General features: G+C 34.6%; 1 long non-coding RNA gene across 1 annotated transcript; it reads right to left on the bottom strand.

The window, feature by feature from the left end:
• Window positions 1-2592: 2592 nt before the first annotated feature.
• LOC109490466 lies at window positions 2593-17761 on the bottom strand. Its single transcript, XR_002143790.1, has 3 exons — window positions 17553-17761; window positions 14983-15121; window positions 2593-2623 (listed from the first exon to the last, which is right to left on the bottom strand). It is a non-coding gene; the product is annotated as an uncharacterized LOC109490466 (long non-coding RNA).
• Window positions 17762-22346: the final 4585 nt, after the last annotated feature.

The following is a 22346-nucleotide window of genomic DNA, read 5'->3' as shown; positions in this document are numbered from 1 at the left end:
GTGCATGAATGTTTTTTGTAATTAAACAGATACATAAAAATGCATGTCCTTTCTTCCTCATATTTGAATGTTACTTCATAAAAACATAATTGTGTCTGTAAATTTCAGAGAATTTCTGATTCCAAAAAAATGCTTTGATTTGTATTAACTTTCTTTTTTTTTTTTTTTAAAGATTTTATTTATTTATTTGACAGAGAGAGAGAGAGACAGCGAGAGAGGGAACACAAGCAGGGGGAGTTGGGGAGGAAGAAGCAGGCTCCCAGCGGAGGAGCCTGATGCGGGGCTCAATCCCAGAAGGCCGGGATCACGCCCTGGGCCAAAGGCAGACGCTTAACGACTGAGCCACCCAGGCGCCCCTGATTTGTATGAACTTTCAATGACATTCTTCAGACTAATATGTGAGACCCCCACGTGCTGACATCCTATAAGAAATATACTACACTTTGGAATAGAAACACAGAATACCCTGGAATCATCAATGTGATGCTACTAACTCTTAATGGTAAAATATTCTCCTAATAAGTTTTATACTTTAAACAGCCTACTTAGAATCAGAAAATATTCCTAAGTGTTAACTCTGGATCATATAACTCTGGGTAGCAACTATAAGAAGCGTCAAAGACTTCCAAAATGTTTCATCATGACATAATAGAAACACAAGAATTTCATTTATACCGCATTGCATTTTTGTACACCCATATGGTTTGAATTTTTTATGTCTTAAAAAATGTATGTTTTATTAAGATCAAAACAATTGTGATCAATTGTTTATCACAGGTATCAATTCTTTTAACAATCTTTGATATTAAATAATAATGATTTCTTAAACTTTTTACTTTGACTCATATGTTTGAGGTCTGTTGCACAAACTACATATAGCATGAATAACTTAAACAGATATCTAAATACTGCTAAGTACAAAAAATGTATATGGAAAGAACTATACATAAAACTTTTATTTTCCCAGAATATTAAAAAAAGCATAAACTATGATCATTAAGGAGCATAGTTCTTAATGCAAAGGTTTCATAAGCATAGTTCTTAATGCAAAGGTTTAATAAGCGAAAGATTCATCCCTCTTATTTCAGTTTCACTCATTAATATAGTAAAATTTGACCCTGTGTTATACCTCTTCTACCGATACCTTAAAATACATGTGTCACTACACCGGGGTTTGGCACTGAAGACTGGAAATCAATTTGATCAACTCAGAAATCTTCAAAAATTCATTATAACTTTCTTTACTTGAAATTAAGTAAACGTGGCATCATACAATGAAATGAAATATAAACAGACTGGATCCAGATGTTCAAATCATCAAGATGCAAGATGGATCATCTGCAGGAAAGGTATGTGATTTATACGTTTTGACTGAGAGAGCTTTAGAATGGTTAGAATTAGATCAAAGAAGCCAGGAAACTTATCAATATAAATGCTACGCTGAGTTATTTTTTTCCCAGCCAATACCTGGAGCATTCTGTGAGTAGTAGTACAGCAATCAAATGAACCAATAGAACTGTCATTAGTGGCTTTGCACTCATGCCCTACTAATGAAAATTGACAAAAAGATGGATAGTATGCAAAGAGGGCATAAAGGTTTGAAGTCTAAATTGAACAAATTAGCAGAGAAAGTTAATAATCTGGAAACAGCAATCGATGGCCCAAAGGAATAAACTGCTAGCACTGACTGAGTCATTATATGAATCACAAAGGAAATGATACACTCTAAAAATTTTGCAGCAATAGAAGAGAAAGAAGGTAAAGTTTGTGACTTTAACTAGAAGCCAGTGAGAACTGTACACGCTCCACAAACACCAAATTTACCTCAGGGGACAGAGAAACAAACCAGGTAGCCTATTTGAAAATGATTCCAATGCCTTTAAATTGAATGCGAGATGCAGTTAATTAATTCCTCAGGAAAGAAAGCAGCAGAGCACCTTTACTCTGGGTTTTTTATTTGCCATATTTTTGTGTGTGTGTGTGTCCTGGTTTTCAGGAAAAGTCTATATGTTTTTAAGTTGACTATGGTTCAATAATATAAAGTGATTTCAATTTATTATTTCAGAAATATTAGGCCAATAAATATCTCTCCTGTATGATTTTCATAGTATAATAAAACTCTAGGAGAATTAGTGAATACGACAGCAAATGGACAAATTAAAAAATGGATCTGCCCTTACAAACACAAATTATTTTTTCAACTTTTTTCCAGAATTATTATTTTAATTTATTGATTCTAGATTTAAATAATGCCCAAACAGCCCCAAATTTTACAGGAATCATGCACAGATATTTGGAATTAACCAGACTTGTCAAAAAAGTAACATATAAAAAATGTTTTTTGTCAAAATGCCCTCTTCTGGTATCATACTTTAAATTCACACAAAAACCCTTCTACTTATTTGATGGTCCTTCTTCAGAGCATTCTTTGCTCCACCCAGTTCTTCTCCTCTTTGGCAACATTGTTCCACACTCTGAATAATCGGGAACTCGGAAAAAAAATTTGTATAAGGGTACCTGGGTAGCTCAGTCAGTTAAGCGTCTGACTCATGGTTTCAGCTCAGGTCTTGATCTCAGGGTTGTGCGTTCAAGGCCCGCACTGGGCTCCACACTGGTGTAGAGCCTGCTTAAAAAAAAAAAAAAAATCTGTGTAATATGATATGTGATAGGAAAACAGGTTCCTGAGAAGTAAGAGACAGCATTCTGCATGCTAAGATTCACTGATAGCTTGGAATTGCTGATGCTGATATCAGAAGAGATAATCAGAAGCTAGTAAGGTGTATGTTAAAATAAATATAAAATTTTTATCTTTATTCCACATTTGTTCTACATCTAAAGGGTCATACTGATAAATTTTAACAGAAGACAACAGGAATGACTAAAGTAACATAATAAGATCAGAGGTTTTAATTGGCACATAGACTGACCATAAAGGACTGTTCTGGGGTCCATTAGAAAAAAAATTAAATCACAATAAAAAAAAAAAAAGTTGGACCACGGAAATATTTAACAAGCTTTACAGGTGATTCTCATGCATATTCTTTGACTTGATTAATCAATGTTTTGTTAAAATAATGCTTTCTCCAAGTACTTGACATTGCCCATGTCATCCGCGTCCAGATGATAGATTTTGTTTGTTAGCATGTTTGTTTTCCGTAACAAAAAGCCAAAATAGTTGGGGATATTCTCCTTTGTTATTCAACACATCAGTGTTTATATACAATAATTTATATTGCAAAAGATAAACCTACAAAAGTAAATATCAACAAAAAATAAATAAAGATCACTCTCTAGTAAAGATTTTGTTTCATATTTGAAATGTAATAAATGCTCATATGTAAAAAAATTAGAGGAGTAAAAAGATAAATGTCTTATATTCCCTCAGAGACAAAAATTGTCAACAAGTTTGTGTATTTCCATTCTTTTTGTCAACACATTGCTGTATACATTTTACATATAAACATATGTGAGTGTGTATATATATATATAATTCTAATTGTTTTATTAAACTTTAAAGAGGGCATGATATGTCCATTTATTTTCAACTAGATAGTTTAAATACACACACAGAGACACACAGACACTAAAAAATGGTAGCCTTAGGAAAGAGACCAGATATATGTGTTTCAAAGATATAACCTTTCTGTAAACACAGGAAACACAACCTCCATGAGCATGAATGATGATGAAGACCAAGGAGCAGCTTGGTTTAACCTGATGATTTCTTCATAGGCAAAACTAATAAAGGTTCAAATAAAATGTGTAAACATGATTCTGAGGGCAGGGGAATCATCGAATGGAAACAAAAATCAAAAATGTGTCATAACTCTCTTTAAAAAATACATCCAGTATTTGTTTATATACTAGGAAGAAATGATTAAAGAGACTACAGTAATTAATTGAAAATTTCTACTTATAAATTTAATAAAATATTGTTGCTTTTAGAGCACATTCTTGAAAGCAAAGATACATCTACTCTATTCTTCTATCAACAATTTCTCCAACTTCATTATGATTCTACCACTATTCCATTAATATTCTCTTAGCTGCCTTTGGAGGCAAAACAACACTTGAAAGCATGTTGAAACAGATGGATAATGCAAACATATAGCAAAAGAAGTTGTGAATACATTCAACTACCATTCTGCTTTATTTTCTGCACCAAAAGAATTTTTACTTAAAAATATAAGATGAAGATTGCAAGAAAGTTAAACCCTGAGATTAACACAACATATATGAGAGCACCAGAGTCCTCGAACTATAATTAACTTTAATATGAAGTACAAACTTTAAGATGACATCGCTGAACCATCTCAAGTATGTTTTAAAAATCATGTTTTGAATAAATCTTCATAATCATTATGCTACTAACTTTACTAAAGTTACTTGGGAATTTAATTGCAAATGGTTATTCTGTTCATTATTAAAAAGCAAATTAATATACACTTCAGATTTGGGAAAAAGGACATATGAGCACAAAATCACAAGGAAGCTTCCTTAACCTTCTTATAAAACTTAAAATAGCACAGTATTGCCATAAAAGTGAGAATATTAGTACAAGAGTCAGTTTCTTACTTACAGTTAGTTTATATTTGATCATGACACTACAAATTAGCCTGCCATTTAAAGAAAATCTGTTTTATTTAGCACATAATGGGATTTTATAATACTCAGTGTAATTTTAACAATTAAGAAAATTATATACAGAGGACAATTTTATGAAGCCCATAAACACAATGTAAAACTGCATTATTTTTTTTATTGTATAGCCATTATTTGATTTTTGTAAAATAGAAGAGAAACTATTTATACATAACAAAGAAGAATCCCCAAAAGGAAAAATAATTGATAAGCTATTTCCCTATAAAAGAGTGATGAGAAAAATGTCGTATGGTTTGTTGATGGGACCCGAGTTAGAAAGCTTCAAATTCTTTTGAGCAAATATCCTATAATGAATATATAGAACACTAGTTGTTTAGTTTACACCACAAATAAATTAAAGAATTCCAATCTTGAGAGTGTAATTCAGTAACTGTTTGACTAAATTGAATGTGAACACTGTATATTTTGTCCTCCTATGTTCAACATGTTCTTAACAAACATGTTAGAAATAAACATGAAATTTTTCAATTTTTACTCTATTACAAGCTGCGAACATTATTGTCAAATTGTATTAACAAAGATTTGCATGGGTCTCTTCTGTGTATGTATATAGAAGTAAATTCTTTTCACGAGAGGGAAAAAAAAAAAAAGTTAGTGATCTTGTTTTTCCAATTGCCTGATACTCCAAATTACTCATCTGGAATCTAACTGGAAAATCTTTAAAAATTAGGTCCACTGATCATTTAAATCTACCTCTAAACTGTTGGACAGGGGCTACAGTGTTTCTGTCCTTTATAATTGATGTAATAAATGCTAATTTTTGTTTAATATCATTCCTGGACTTCTGTGGGTGTATGTGTGTGTGTGTGTGTGTGTGTGTGTGTGTGTATGAGAGAGACACATACACATTTTGTATCAATAAAACAAACACATAAAATTCTCTTCAGCTAATATGTGGACCTGTGTAATTATCTGAAAGTGTAGACCTCATCTCAGAGCCAAAGTCCAAATATAGTATCTTGCCAACCTGAGAAAATATGATTAAAGTTTGCATTATAAATAGGTAGAATCAATATATCAAGAACTCTGTACAATTTAAGGTAAATACTTTTCAGGTTGGATCTCTAAATTCTAAGGCAGAAGCCAGAAGAGCCCAGGTATATGTGAGACTAGAACAAAGAGTTCTTAATTAGGATGCAGAATGCAAAATGGTTGTATGTACAAACAATACTTTGGAATACAAGCTGAGAAATAAATGCTTATTACAGGACACTAGTGTGAATATTTTAGGACAGTTTATCATCAACAGCTTATCACTTTGAGCAGGCTACTGTAGAGATATAGTGAATATCTCTTTTCCCAAAACATAATAGTGTAGGTCTTAATTTTTTAGAAGTATAAACTATTCATTAAATAATTCTGGAAAAAAATAATGACTACTCAAAAAAAGGCAAAATACAACTATAAAACTTAGCTTCTTATTACTTACCCAAAGGGAAAAAGAAATATCCATAGCTATCAAATATTTTATTTCTCAAGAAAGCAAGATCAAATACAAAATATTCATACCAATTTTTACATATCACATCTGACAGACTGTTGTACATAACAGCCTTAGATTTACAGAAAGATTGAGAAGATATATAGAGTTTGCTATATGCCTGTATGAGTTTTCCTCTATTACTTCCACCTTACATTAATAGGTACATATTTGTTATAAGTAATGAACTACCATTGATACATTATTAATTAAAGTTCATAATTATTTAGATTTCCTTAGTTTTTAAGCTAATGTCCTTTTTTAATACCCCATTCAGGATAGCACATTACACTTATTTGTCATGCCTCCTTCGTCTCCTTTTTGCAGTAGCACTCACACATTTCCTTATTTTTCATAACCTTTATGGTCCCAAGGAATTTTATTGAGTACCGGCCAGGTGTATTGTAGGAGGACCCTCTATTGTAATTTGCTTGTTTTTCTAATTATTAGACTGGAGTTATGGTTTTGAGGATGATTACAGAAGTAAAGTGTCATTTTTATCATATCAAAGCATATACAATCAACATGATTTATGGTATTAGTGCCGATCTTGATTAGCTGACTGAAGAAATGTTCATCAGTTTTCTCCATCACAAAGTGAGTCCCAGCTCCTTTTGCATACTTCACTCTTTGAAATGAAGTCTCTATGCACAGCCCACACTTAGGGAGTGGGGAATCGTGCTGCTTCTCCTTTAGGGTAGAGTATCTACATGAATTCCTAGAATTGTTTCACTATGGGAAATTTTTTTTTTAAGATTTTATTTATTTATTTGACAGAGAGAGACACAGACAGAGAGAGAGGGAACACAAGCAAGGGGAGTGGGCGAGGAAGACGCAGGCTCCTAGCAGAGCAAGGAGCCCGATGCGGGGCTCGATCCCAGGACCCTGGGATTACGCCCTCGGCCAAAGGCAGATGCTTAACGACTGAGCCACCCAGGTGCCCCTATGGGAGATTTTTCTTTCCCATTTATTTATTCAACCATTTATCTATATCAATATGTACTCATAGATATTTTTATACTTGGAGTTAGAATCCAATACTAATTTATTTGATTTATTGCTCAATTTCTTCCATCCTTAATCCTTGGGAGCTTGTCAGATGGCTCCTGTGTCTCTTGGACTCACATCCTTAATGTTATAGCTTATATGTGTTATGTTATATATCAATCTTATATATCTCACCTCCTTATGTTCAGCACAATGTGTTCCAGACTCATGCATATTTACTACCCCAGTTCTAGAAACAGGTATCCAAGAAGCTATGGTACATTTTTATTGGAAGGTGGTATTAGAAAACCAGGACCATTACTACTGAGGTGTCATTCTGTTAGGACCTCTCACCTGACAAAGCAAGAAAGTATAGAGTATTTTAAGCCATGTATTCACACATGTCTAAAATTATTTGTACATGTAATCATCTGTAACTATTTTAAGCTACCCACTTATTATGTTTCCAATTCTTGCTGATCTGTAAATTTCCAGTTAGACACATGGCTCCCACTATCTGCCTTTCTTTGCCTGCCATTTATTTTTTAAAATTCCTGCATTATATATACAAGTATCAGAATTGTTAACCCATATTAATACAGGAAAAAAAATTTACCAGTGAGAATGCCGTGTTTATATGTAGTGCCTTTAGCGGTTAGTCTAACATCTTCCAGTCATCTCTAAAGTTCCTTAGCTCAACACCTTTTTCACCCATCCCTTTAAGTGAGGTTCTTTCATGCATTGTAACACAGAAAGATTCACTTGTTACAGACTGCTTTCCTTCCTAGGATCTCTCAAACTCCCAAATATTTTTTTTAAATTCACATACATTATGTCCCACTTCATATACTTAAGTTACATGTGTTTTGACAATTTCATAATGTCATGTATCCATAATTACAGGATCACACAGGCTCGACCACCCTAAAAATCCTTGGTAGCTGCTGATCTTTTAATGTCTGTATAGTGTTGTCTTTGCCAGAATATCACATAATTAAAACCATACAGTATATAGCCATTTCATACTGGCCTCTTTCACTTAGAAATAGGCATGTAAATTTCCTACACAAGTTTTCAGATCGAATGGATAAAAGCCCAGGAGCATGGATGCTGGATAGTCTGGTAGCCCTATGTTTAGATTTGTGAGAAAATGACAAACTGTCCTCCAAAGTAACTATCATTTTGCATTTGCATCAGCGATGAACTAGAATCCCTGCTGTTGCCCATCCTCACCAACACTGGGAATTGCCAGTTCAGTTTTATTTTCATTATTTTCTCTTTTAATTTCAGTTAGAGAAGTTTCTATTGATTTATCTTCAATTTCATGGATTCTTTCCTCAGCAGTGCCCAGTAAAATGATGAGTCCATTGAAAACACTCTTCATTTCTGTTACATTGTTTTTGATTTTTAGCATTCCCTTTGATTCTTAGATTTTCTGTCTCTCTGCTTGCACTCCCCATCTATTCTTGCATGTTGTCTATTTTATTTTCCCATTAGAGCAGTTAACATACTAATCATTATCATTTCAATGTCCTGTCTGATCATTTAAAAATCTGTGTCCTACTGAGTCTGTTTATGATGATGGCTTTTTCTCTTCATAATGTGCTTTTTCTTGCCTTGTTAGCATGCCTTGTAATTTTTGTTGAAAGCTGGACATGATGCATCAGGTAATTAGAAGTGAAGTAAATGGGCCTTTTGTGTAAGGTTTTATGTTAATTTGTCTAGGAGTTGTGCTTTGTTTAATGTTTCCTATAGTTGTAGGTGCCAGAGTCTTTATTACCTCTGATATCATTGTTTTAATTGTCCTTGTTTTTAGACTTCCCTAAGAATTCTTTCTTAAATACAGTCTGAGCTGTCAGCTCTCTCAGCTATAATTCACTGTTATTTTGCTGAAATCCTGTTGACGTGGTGATTATGGTAAAAAGCTGTGGGGAAAGGGAAAGTATTCTCTAATCCTATGATTACATTTCAGACTCAGTGAGGCTAAGATGTGTTTCTTAGCTTCCCCCTCCTCCCTTATGTGAAACAGAAATACTAGAGCTGGATAATTTTCCTTCCTTCAAGTCTAGTAAGACTCTAGTAAAAACTTCTCTTGTTGAATAAATGTTTTGAAGAACTCTCCAGGGGCATTTCAAAATGGTTGACTTTTCCTCCCTTTGGCAGAAACACAAAGGTTTTTTCCTGGGTTTTTACCATGAGATTGTGATGAAATTGCTGGAGGTAAAACCCACAAAAGCATGAAGGACCCATAAGATTGTGTCCTTCAGGAATACCTAACTATGATGCTAGTCTACGTACACTGTTTCCATCAATTTGTCAGTTAGCATTTAAGTGTTCCTATTGGTTTAGGGCTCCAGAGGCTTCTGCTCCAGGAGAGCTGATCTTGGCTGTGATTCTCTGACTCTTCAGATTAAACTGTGATGAATTGCTAATCTTATATGTTAAGTTGATTGGGCCATCGGATAGCTGGTTAAATATTATTTCTGGTTGTGTCTATGAGGATATTTCAGAGACTAGCATTTAAATTGGTGGGGCTGAGTAAAGCAGATGCCCACCAATGTGATTGGGCATTATCCAATCTGTTGAGAGGCTGAATCAAACAAAAAAGGCAGAGGAAGGTTAAATTTTCTCTTTTCCTGACTGAGCTGATACATTGATTTTTTGCCCTTAGTATTCCTGGTTCTTCCTGGAATCTATCCCATTGGCTCTCTGGCTCTCAGACCTTTGAACTACAGCACTAGCTTTCTTGGGTCTACAACTTTGGTGGAGGAAGTAATTGAGAGGACGTGGCCACTTGGTGACTGGCAAGCTGGACCTAGGCAATCAGAGGTCCTTGGTAGCTGCTGATCTTCATCCCCTCCTCTGTCCTTGGAAGCTACATTCTTACCACCATTGTCATAGTGGGAGCTGTTCCAAAAACATAGCCTTGAGAGAGTAGGATGCTAAGACTTCTGTATGGTATACATGACTGACATATAATTAAGGCTTCTTTTAAACTTTAAGTTTATGGTGGACAAGTGTGGAGATCTATTTGTCTTGTGGCTGCCCAGGACAAACCTTGTAATTCCCTTGCTTATTAAACTTGTTACTTACCAATCTGATCTGCCTCTTTCTTTGGTCTCTTCTTGCCCTTTGCTAATGAGCAAGTTTGTGAACCAACAAGCTTGCAGAAAGTAAATCACGGGAATTCTCAGCCTCCATAATTGTGTGAGCCAATACCTTATAAGTTATATCTCATAAAATAAATATGTGTACACACACAAACTCATACTATTTATTGGTTCTGTTTCTCTGCAAAACCAAAGCTAATATACTCTGCAACTCATTTCACTGATGAGGCAAGAAAATCATTAATTTTGTAATCAATAATTGTTATTAAGGATGGGAGCAACAATATCCAAGCCCTTTACATGTTGATGGTAAAAATGGAAGTCTCTACATCGCTTTTTTGGCTATCAATTTAGAAAATCTTTTTAAAATATTGAAAAAAAATATGTGTTGAATGAATGCCTCGGTTAACAGACTCAAACAGTTGATGAGAATATTTATATATGTTGGTACAAACTTTTTGGAGAACATTATAATAACAAATATCAAAATTAAAACTGTCCAACCTTTAGCATATATATACAAAGATGTTTAAATATGGGGATATTTGTAAAAACTGCAGAAAGAGCATATATTTCCAATAATAAAAAAGTGGTTAGTTTAAAAAATAGAAAAACTTTCGGGGTGCCTGGGTGGCTCAGTTGGTTAAGAGACTGACTCTTGGTTTTGGCTCAGATCATGATCTCAGAGTCCTAAGATCAAACCCTGCATTGGGTTCCATACTCCGTGGGGAGTCTGCTTGGGATTCTCCCTCTCCCCTTCCCTCTGTCCCTTTTCCCTACACTCTCTCTGTCTAAAATAAATAAATCTTTAAAAAAATCAAAGATAAAAATAAAATAGACAAACTTTCAATAACAATGAGGTAGACATATATGCACAGATAAGTAAAGAACACAAAAACATATTGCCATGTGACAGAAGTAAAAGAATTAAATCAATGTAAATATTTTTATTAAAATATTCACACATATATAGTAGAAATGTGTAAAAAATAAACGTTTTTATGTATTTTATATATGTATATATGATTCTAATGAGGGTTATCCCCACACATGGGTCTCTAGTTAATCAAGACAAATTTAATACATTCTTAATATTATTTCCTTCTGAAATACCAACAAACATTACAAAGAAGGGAACAGAAGAGATGGCAGCAAAGAACATTGGAAGTTTTAATGCAGATAGGCAAGTAGCAACTTAACAGCCAGAAGAAATTGAAATTGGAGGCAGCAATGGAGGGATGCAGCAGACTAAAACTTGCTTGAACCTTAGAAAGCCTAGGAATAAAAGACTGCTGCTAACTAAATAAGGGGTTCAGACAGAGCCAAATACAAGGATCGATTGAAAGTCTATTGGAACATGGGCTTCAGTTTTTCATTAAAATCTTTTATATTTAAAAATACTAACCCTTAAACATACTTAAAATGTATAAGGAGTCATAGTCAAAGAAAGTTGTAGACAATTTACAAAACTATTTACTTTAGGGAAAAACACAATTAATGATTATAAAATATGAAGACAACTTTCTGCTCTTATCCTTACACTGCTACTATATTCGAATTTTTTAATGGGAAAATATATTATTTGTGTAATTCAACTAATATTCTAAGGAGATTCAATCTTGCCAGCGTTTATCATTTTGAAAGTAAGTTCTATTTTCTCTACTGAAATTTCAGGAATTATTCACTTAAAGTTTTTATCTCTTCTACCAGATTATAATATAAAGATATATACTATTATTTATGAATACAATGAATATATTTTACTTTTTTATGACTAATGAGACTATGTCATGATGTGCTATCCAGAATCCCCTTGCTACGTACTAAATGTTTGTTTGTATTTCCCCAAAATTCATATGTTGGTATTTGGAGGTAAGACCTTGGTGAGGAAATTAGGGTTATACTAGGTCATGAGGATGAAGTTCCCATGATGAGGATTAATGCTCTTAAAAAAGAGGAGGAAACACAAGACATCTTTCTTTTTGTGCACTCACCAAGGAAAGGTCATGTGAGGACACTACCAGGAAAAGGGCCTTCACCAAAAACCCAACCATGCTGGCATTCTGATCTCAGACTCCTAGCCTCCAGAGCTTTGAGGAAGAAATATTGTTGTATAAACTGCCCAGTCTAGGATATTTATTACAGCAGCACTAACTGACTAAGGCATCCTTTAAAGAAGGATTGTTGAAGGTGCTGCTGGCATATATCCTTTTTATGTCAGCCTCCTCAGGGATGACCTCAACTGCACAAAGCTACTTTGACCAAATTCACATCCCTTTCTGGGGCAGGTTACATCCCATGACTGATTGATATGGGGTTATAAAAGCCTGGAAATCTCAAACCTACCTTTTGACAACTATGAAGAGCCACTCTACTCCTGGAGCTCCTTGTATAGTTTCGGACCTGTACCAGAATTCGACTTTTCCATCTGCCCAATCCTACCTTCCTTCTTTCCTTTCCATAGCCATTGATCCTAGGGACACTGCTGCACACTAACTTCAACTACAGAACCCGATCTCAAAAGCCTTTACAAAAGTGAAGTGTGTTTATCAGAATCTTCAGCTGCTGACTTATTATTCCTCTGTTTAGACTGTGTTTGTCATGCTATAGAATACCGTCAGTCACAAATTAACATTTTATGTATCACTGGAACTCAGTCAAAAAAATTCTCATTCATTAAATTTGTGTTTCTCAAAGCAAGTTAAAATTTCAGAGCAATAATATTTGGTCATATGCTCTATGGCTTAGATCTTAGCAAAATATAAACTAATGGGTAATGAATCTTACTTGAGATGAAGTAGGGAGACATACCATAAAACTTAAGATTCCTGAATATAGATTGTAAAGGATGTCAATAATATAACGTCCCCTGTCCTCTTCTAGCTTTTCAGAGAGCACTCATGTAGCTCAAAAAATATTTAGGAAGAACCTTTTATATTACATACTCAAAATTATATATCCTTAAAATTATATCAAATTTTTGTGAAATAAAAAGCTTTTACACAGTGAAGAAAACCACCAACAAAATAAAGAAGCAACCTACTGAATGCGAGAAGATATTTGCAAATGATATAGCCAATGAGCTAATATCCAAAATATACAAAGACCATATGCAACTCAATACCAATCATCATCATAATCATCATCATCAGGTTAAAAAATGGACTGAGGAACTGAATAGGCATTTTTCCAGAAATGACATAGAGACAGCTAAGAGACTCATAAAAAGATACTTATCATTAATCATCAGGGAAATGCAAATCAAAACCACCAGGAGATATTGTGTTACACCTGTCAGAATAGCCAGAATCAAAAAGACAAGAAATAAGTGTTGGTTAAGATATAGAGAAAAAGGAAGCATATGCACTCTTGCTGGGAAAGTAAACTGGTTCAGCCACTGTGGAAAAGAGTATGTAAGTTCCTCAAAAAATTAAAAATAGAAATACCATATGATCCAGTAATTCCACTGCTGGGTATTTATCCAAAGAAAATGAAAACACTAATTCAAAAAGATATGTACCCAATGTTCATTGCAGCCTTATCTACAATAGCCAAAATACGGAAGCAATTTAAGTGTCCACTAATAGATTAATAAAGAAAAGGTGGTATATGTATGTATGTATGTGTATACACACACACACACACACACACACACACAATGGATTATTACTTGGTCATAAAACGGAAAGTTGGCCATTTGCCATGGACCTAGAAGGCATTACAATAATTGAATTGTAAGAATGACAAATACCATAATATTTCACTTATCTGTGGATTTAAAAAAAAAAAAGCAGAAATAGATCCATAAGTATAAAGAGAACAAACTGACAGTTGCCAGAGGAGGGGATGATGGGCATAATGTGTAAAGGGAAGTGGAGATTCAGGCTTGCAGTTATGGAATGAATAAGTCGTGGCGATAAAAGGTGTAGCATAGGGAATGTTGTCAATGGTACTGTAATAGCTTTATATACAGATAGATAGTAGCTATGTTGTAAATCTGAGTCTAGTATAACACTGGGTGTCAATTATACTTCAATAAAAATATGAATTAGAGTCATTCCTAGTGGTTCAGTGGGCATTAAAAGAAAAATATGTAAATGCTATGAGCAACTCTATGCCCACAAATCTGATAACATACATGAGATTTTTCAATTTCTTGAAGAATACAAACTATTTATTTTTTAAGGAAGAATACAAACTATTTAAAGTTATATTAAGAGAAATAACGTGAATAGCTCTTTATTAAATATGTTCAATAATTTAAACCCTTCCTCCCTCCAAAAAAAAAAAATAGTGGACTCAAGATTTTACAGGTGAAATCTACCAAGCACTTAACAGAGTATAGACTTTTTATCCAAAAAGTATGAGAGAATACTCTCTAACTCATTTTACTAGGCCAGACTTAAAATAGAACCAGATGAAGACATAAGAAAGAAAAACTATAGTTCAGTAATTTTCATGAACATTAACATGAGTATCCTTAACAAAATACTAGCAAATCAAATCCAAAAACATATAAAAATGATAATATATCAAAACCAAGTTGCATTTATTCCACAAATGCAAGGCTCATTCAATAACTGTGAAGCAATCATTAAAATTATCGTTTTGTCAGACTGAATAACAAAAGTCATATAATAATAATCTATGTAGGAAAAAATCATGAAAAATCTCAAACAAGAGTAAAAGGGAACTTCATTAAGCTAGTAAGGGGAATATGCAAAACAAAATAAAACAACTTACAGTTAATGGTGAGAAATGAAACACTTCGTCCCTAATGATTTGGAACAAGGCAAGGAATTGCTCTCTCAGTACGGCTTTTCAACATAATATTGGAAATCCCAACGAAAGTAGTAAGATAAGAAAAATGGAACGTGTATACCTAGGAAAGAAATATATAAACTATATAGATGGCAAGGTTGTCTAGGTAGAAAAACAAAACAAAACAAAACAATAACAACAACAAAACAAAACATAACCAACAAACAACAACCAAAAAACCCCAAAAGTTCTGGAACTAAGCAGTGAGTTGGCAAATGTCATTGGATACAAGGAAAATTAATGAAAGTTGATTCCTTTTTAATATGCCAGCAATGAACAACTACAATTGGAAATTTTTTTAAGTACCATTTAAAATAACATCAAAAATGGAATACTTAGGTAGAAATTTAAGAAAAAAGGTTTTTTAAGCAGAAATCTATAAAACACCAATGAAAGAAATAAAGTAAAGTCTAATAAATGGACTTTATTTTTTTGTCCATGTATTAGAAGACACAATGTTATTGAAATGTCACTTCTTCTCAACTTAATCTATAGATTCAATGCAACCATAATCAAAGTCCTAGTGAGCTATTTTGTAGACACTGAAAAATTGATTCTACAGTCGATGGGGATAGGCAAAGGACCAAAACTAGTCAACACAATATTGAAGAACAAAGTTGGAGGACAACCAGTACCTACTTTCAAGGCTTATTATAAAGCTGCAGCTCTCATAACAGCATAATATTGGTGAAAGAATATACACATAGATCAAATGGAACAGAACACAGACCACAGAAACAGACCCATACAAATACAGTCAGCTGAACTTTGACATAAGAGAAAAGGTAATTCAATGGAGAAAAAACAGTCTTTTCAAAAAAGTGTCCTGGTACAATTAGACATCCGTATGCAAAAGAAAAAGAACATAGAGACAGACTTTCTGCCATATACAAAAATTATCTCAATTATATCAAAGCCTAAAATATGAAAGGCAAAAATATAAAACATATAGAATAAAACCTATGAGAAAATCTATATGACCCGGGGCTTAGTGATGTTTTTATATAGAACAACAAAAGCATGATCTATGAAGAAAAAAAATGACAAATTTGATTTATTAATATTACAAACCTGCTCTACAAAACTTAAAGTATGGAAAAGTCAAAGAATGGGAGAAATCTATTTTTTTAATCTGATAAAGAACTTGATATGCAAAGCATACAAAGAACTCAAGATTCAATAAAAGGATCCAAAAGTTCAATTGTATGTTCAGAATATCTGAACATTCACCACACCAAAGAAGATACATAGATGGCATTTAAGCATACAAAACCATGCCCATTATTGCTCATTAGGGGAATGCATATTGAAATAAAATACATTAGCTGTTAAACATCAATGAGTTCTTAAAATTGTGAAAGTTTGATGAATAGGATATTTACAAGTTCAAAGTACTTTATCACATCTTCTGTGATTTCATAAAAATATTTAGAAAATCAAAACTTCAGGGGGAAAAAACTTAGTTCAGTGATTGCTCTCCAACTGGGGGGGCGCAGGGTGGGGAATGAAAATTGACTACAAACGTGCATATCAATCTTTTTTTGGAGATGATGGAAATACTCTGCGTGGATTATTGTAATGGTTTCACAAAATTATGGTAAACTTACTAAAAGTCATTGAATGGGACATTTAAGGTGGGTAAATTTTATGGCATTTTATGGTAAATTATACCTCAATAAAGACATTAAAAGATACTTTTTCTGCAGAGGGAAAATAAGTAACTTTGTAATGAAGGAATTGTCAGGCACGGTCTTAATTGATTGTACTGAACACCATCAATAATGGAACAAATCAAAGTCATGACCAGAAGCAACACAATATCGCATCTACCATATTTTTGGGAAAAACGCATACTGTGAATCTAATAGAACATTAAGTAGACCCAAATCAAGGAGAAGTCTATAAAATAACTGGCCTGTGATTTCCAAAAGAGTCACAGTCATAAACATCGAAAAACAACTGATAAACTATTACAGACTGAAGAAAAACAGACATGACAACTAAACAGAACTGTGGGGACATTGTGATAATCGAAACTTGCAAGGGCCTTAAAGATCACATGATAGTCATTGATTTTGATCACTGTATATGGATACATAAAAAATATATTTGTAAGAAATTCATATGAAAATATTCATGGGCTACTGGTAAGACGTTATGTAAGAAACAACCCCAAATGACTCGAGAAAGAAATGGTGCTATTTTTGCAGCAGTAATATAAATTTAAAATTATTTTGAAGTAAGAAGAAAAATATGACCGTTTTGTTTTAGTAGAAAAATTATCAGGAATCAACAAATTGCTAATATGTTTAAAATTCTAATAGATTTAATTTTGTTTTTCAAGGTTCGAACTGTTAGAACAAAGACTAAGTTACCACGTACGCTATGCACTGAACACTCAGAGCATGCATTTTATCGGGAAGTTCAGGACGCTGTTCTCACCTCTAAGCCAAGAGCTCCGCACTGCAGCAACTCTCCGTTCCCCCTCTCACCTCAGATGCTGAGTCTCCAGCAGGAGCTGCCAGGGAGCTTCCGCACACTTGTTTCCAGTCTTGTGTTTTCACACTGGCATCCTGGGTCTCAAGAGGGATGGTGGGAACACAACGGCTTTGAAGAGCAGCTCCGTTTCCAGAACATGATGGCTGTTACCCAAACCCCGCTAATGGTGAAGGGGGCAGCTGCCTCTTTCCTGTTTGTTTGCCCTGCTTGTTATCTAGTAAGTGTTAATATTAGAAACAAATGGAGACCACGGTTGCACACCACCCCCCCTTCCGAGCGGGCGAAACCAGTTTAGTCTTGCAAAGCTTAATTTAGCTTATCTTCCAAGACTACCTTGACCTACGTGATTACTTGTTTATGGCTCTAAAAATCATAAGCAAAACTTGAACTGTTTCCCAGAGTTGATACGAGGTAACCATTCATTCCCTGTTATTTAAGAAAACTCTAATAGTCTCACCAATCACTACGAAGGATAAGCAGTCACTGACTCCTCACGTTATAATTGTAACAATATTTCCCTGAGCCTTAGTCCGTGTTTTGGTTTGAGTGCTTGCGGTTCACGAACTGTCTTTTGGGCATATGCACAATAACCTTCACTAATCGCTACTATGTTCATTGCTTTTACTTGTAACTTCTGAACTTTTGACAGAAGGAACAAACACTAGCCTGAAGTAGCTCTCCCACCTGGGCAGTGGCTTTCTTTACTCCATAGATTGTAGAATTCCAAAATACTTGAGTCTTGCCACCTGTGCATCCTCCGCACAGGGAACCTGGGAGACCTTTGCACCGACCGAGGCTTGGGAGGCTAAAGAAAATCACGCACTTTCTAAGAGTTCTGTTTTGTTACTTTGTTTTCTTTTGTAACCCATTTCTTTTGTGCTCCTCTGCCCTCTTTCTTCACCTTTATAATAAGGACTGTACCCCACGGGCAGGGAAGTGAGGCAAAGACTGTGAGTGGTCGGTGTTGATAGTCTTCTACCCTCACCTCCCTCCTCACCCTCCTTGTGCTTTGCCTCCCCGCCAAGACCTAAGCCAGACTAAAAGCCCGGAATGCCCAGTCCCTCCAATTCTATGGAGCCGGACTCCCGGCTCTCTTCCAAGCCATGGAACAACTTCCAGCAAGAACCTTTAGGTTGATAGCAAGGTGTGCAAGACCTGTCTTCCTGGAACCTATCAGAGGATTTCAGCCGGTCCGGTGTCCTGCCCAGGTCGGAGCCTGGCTATGTTAGTGCCCCCAGGCTTCTGAAGAGCAGAGTGTTTTACTTTGGTAGATGACAAGGAATGTAAAGACAAACAAAAATTATTAGTATTAGTTAAGATTTGTTAATAAGCTATGGTTCTGTGGATTTGTCAGTTTCTTTAAATGCCTGATTCCTTTGAAGATCTTCTGAACGTGTGTGCACGGAGCAAATTTGTACATTTATGCTAAGGCCTAAATCTTGTCAACCTGCACTAAGAAGTTTGATCCCATTTTGATTTTAATTATCTAAAAATCAACCACTGTAGGATTGGGAAGTGAGTGATGTCTAGATACCAATATCAACTTCGTTTTTTTGTTTTTTGTTTTTTTTGTTTTTTTCACGAGGCTTACTTTGTAATTTTAAATTCTTCTCTTCGACAGTGGAAAGTATTGTATTATCTAAAACACCAAATCTGAACTCATTTCAAATACAAATCTAAAGAAAAAATATTTGAATTTGGGTACTTAGATTAGTTTTATGACACTTTAAATTTATTTTAAGACACATCATAGTAGTGGCTCTCATATGATATACAATAATAATATGCCATCAAGGTGATGAGGAAGCAGAAGGCTGGCTGACATCCTGCAACCTCCCCCCTCCCCCCATCCCCTACTCATAGGTGGGACATTTTCCTTACTTCCCCCGACTCCCAAGTATATAATAATCACTCCTCAAGATCCAGGTGTAGGAGCTCTTTCTGCCGGATCCTGTTTCCATGCTTTAATAAACCACCATTTTGCACCAAAGATGTCTAAGAATCCTTTCTTGGTCATTGGCTCCGGACCTCACCCCACCAAACCTCACCTATATTCCAAAACCACATCAAAGGTATCATCAAGCAAATTATGGCCAAATATCATAGGTCATCATATAGGACTGTTGTTTGAGAAAAATGGCCTAAGATAATTCCTTTCATCAGTTATTTTTATAGAGTTCATTTTTTCTCCAGTATGTACAGCAAGTTACTACCTGAATGCAAATGTCCTCTGAAGGTTGAACTAACATTTTGTGTATGAAATAATTATTTAATTCAGGCACAGTTCATTTGTTACATCTTTAGGAAAGATTTCTGCGAACTGCTAATTTCCACAGTGACTAGATGCTGTGCTCAGGTAGAGGAGGGGGTCATTTAATGTTTCAACAATGGAAGCATTGTGTGAATAAAGTCGATGGTGTCTAATGTACCCTGAAATGTGCCCTAAAGTAGCTTTCTATTAGTAAAGGCAGGGACTTGAAATAGATCTGAGTTTCAAGTAAATTAGAAATCCCATACCACCTCCATTCATTAGTAAAAAACATATGTTTACTTTTAAGATGAATAATACACAGATATCCAGTGCAAAGCATCTTTGTGGCCTCAGGTTGGTGGTATGTTCATTACAGTGCTAGTGACACTTGATGAACAAGAACATCTCATGACATGTGACAACAGAAATGTAATAAAACTTTGAATNGTCGATGGTGTCTAATGTACCCTGAAATGTGCCCTAAAGTAGCTTTCTATTAGTAAAGGCAGGGACTTGAAATAGATCTGAGTTTCAAGTAAATTAGAAATCCCATACCACCTCCATTCATTAGTAAAAAACATATGTTTACTTTTAAGATGAATAATACACAGATATCCAGTGCAAAGCATCTTTGTGGCCTCAGGTTGGTGGTATGTTCATTACAGTGCTAGTGACACTTGATGAACAAGAACATCTCATGACATGTGACAACAGAAATGTAATAAAACTTTGAATTAGCTCAAAGTAAAAATGATATTGTTAACTCTTCAGAAGTATTGAAAGAAAAAGTTCAACTGATTTTTTTTTTAAATATTGTAAAATTCCAAGATTAAGCTTGCCCCCAAGTGAGAAGCCTGGATGCCAATGATCATAATAAACTATGCATTTGAAAATTTCGCACCAAAGGCAACCCACTGGTTATGATGGAAGTTTAACTTTTCAGAATATCCACCTTTAAGTTATTAGTTATTAGTTAATAGTGATTAAGGCATGTGCAATTGCCACTACTAAATCCTTTTTAGCTAACTAAATCCTAGTTCTAAGATGTATCTAGAATCCCAGGACATCTTATCATGCCTACTTGTTCCTACTCTGATGTAAGCTGCTATCCTTTCTCTTGATATTGCTACCCTTTTCATGTTGATTAATGGGATATATACTAATGCATGAGGTGCTCTTCCAGTTTTGTTCACATGCCTCCCATAAACTCGTTTCCATTCCTCATAGAAGCTAGAGTTATCTTTGAAAACATATTAGATTTTGTCACTGTTTGAATGAAACCCTGCAGGTTCTCTATCCCATTAAGAGGGAAAAGTCATGCCCAGGGTGGAGCCTTCTGAAGATCCTTTATGCCCCTCCTCCCTTCTCCTTGTCTGCCTCTCCAAAAAAAAAAGAGGGAAAAGTCAAAAATTTTTCTAGTGTCTAGAAGATAGCTTGATCTGACCTTGTTACCTCTCTGATTGCTTTTTCTCCTACTCTGCTCTGCTCATTCCGCTCCAGTTTACAGCTTATTTGCTATTCCTCACATGTACCAGGCAATATCTCAAACCAAGGTCTTTTTCTACCTGTTCCCTGTGCCCAGAACACTTTTTCCAGATTTTTGTATGGTTACCTCCTTACAAAACTTCATGGTTTTTTTTGATGAGATTTAACGTCACTAACCTATTTTGTACAGCAAACTACTTACCTGTCCTACAATTCCACCACTATCCTCTATTTTTGTTAACCTTACCTCTTATCCCATCTAACATACCATATGGTATACTTAGTCATTATGCATACTGTTTATTGTCTGCCTCTCTGTGCCAGAAAAGGGATAGTTGCAATGGTATGCTGGTAAAATGGCTCTTAAAAAAAGAAGAAGAAGAAAGCCTGATCTGAATTGTTTGCATGATTTTCATGGTGTAAATATTCCCACTGTGGCTGATTACAGGCAATGACTGTCTTACAAACATCCTAAATAATTAACAATCTGTTCTCATCAACTAGGATCTGCCAACTCCAGCCCACTGCTGGATATCTGGGGTTTTGTCCACGGAAATATCCTGAGTGATTACTGCTAGAATCACATCAAGTGGCAGATTTACTTATAAGTTTATAAAACAGTTTAGCACATTTTATTCATTTTTGTCTGTATTTTAAAATTAAGTCTAACATAAACAAGAAATAAATCAGTAATTTCTGTCCATTTATATCAGATTGAATATATTCAACACTAATTAAATATTTTAATGAAAATAGAAAAGTAATAGTGAAAATTATTTTAGTTCTTAAATTGTTAAATACCTGCACATTTCTTAATTTTATAAGTGATCAACATTGTATAAATTATAGTTTCCATATGGGAAGCATCCACAGCTATGCTTTACAAGCTACTGCATTACTTTACAAACTTCAGGAAAGATACAGCCTTATTTTGAAATTACCACTCATTAATAATATTTCATTTTTCTTCATTTTTTAAATTTTCAACTTTATTATTTTTTTAAAGTAGGTCCACACCCAGCATGGAGCCCAAAGCAGGGCTTGAGCTCAG

Source organism: Ailuropoda melanoleuca, chromosome 1, assembly GCF_002007445.2.
Source record: "Ailuropoda melanoleuca isolate Jingjing chromosome 1, ASM200744v2, whole genome shotgun sequence".
Taxonomy (NCBI): Eukaryota; Metazoa; Chordata; class Mammalia; order Carnivora; family Ursidae; genus Ailuropoda; species Ailuropoda melanoleuca.
This window is presented reverse-complemented; position numbering and strand designations above follow the sequence as displayed.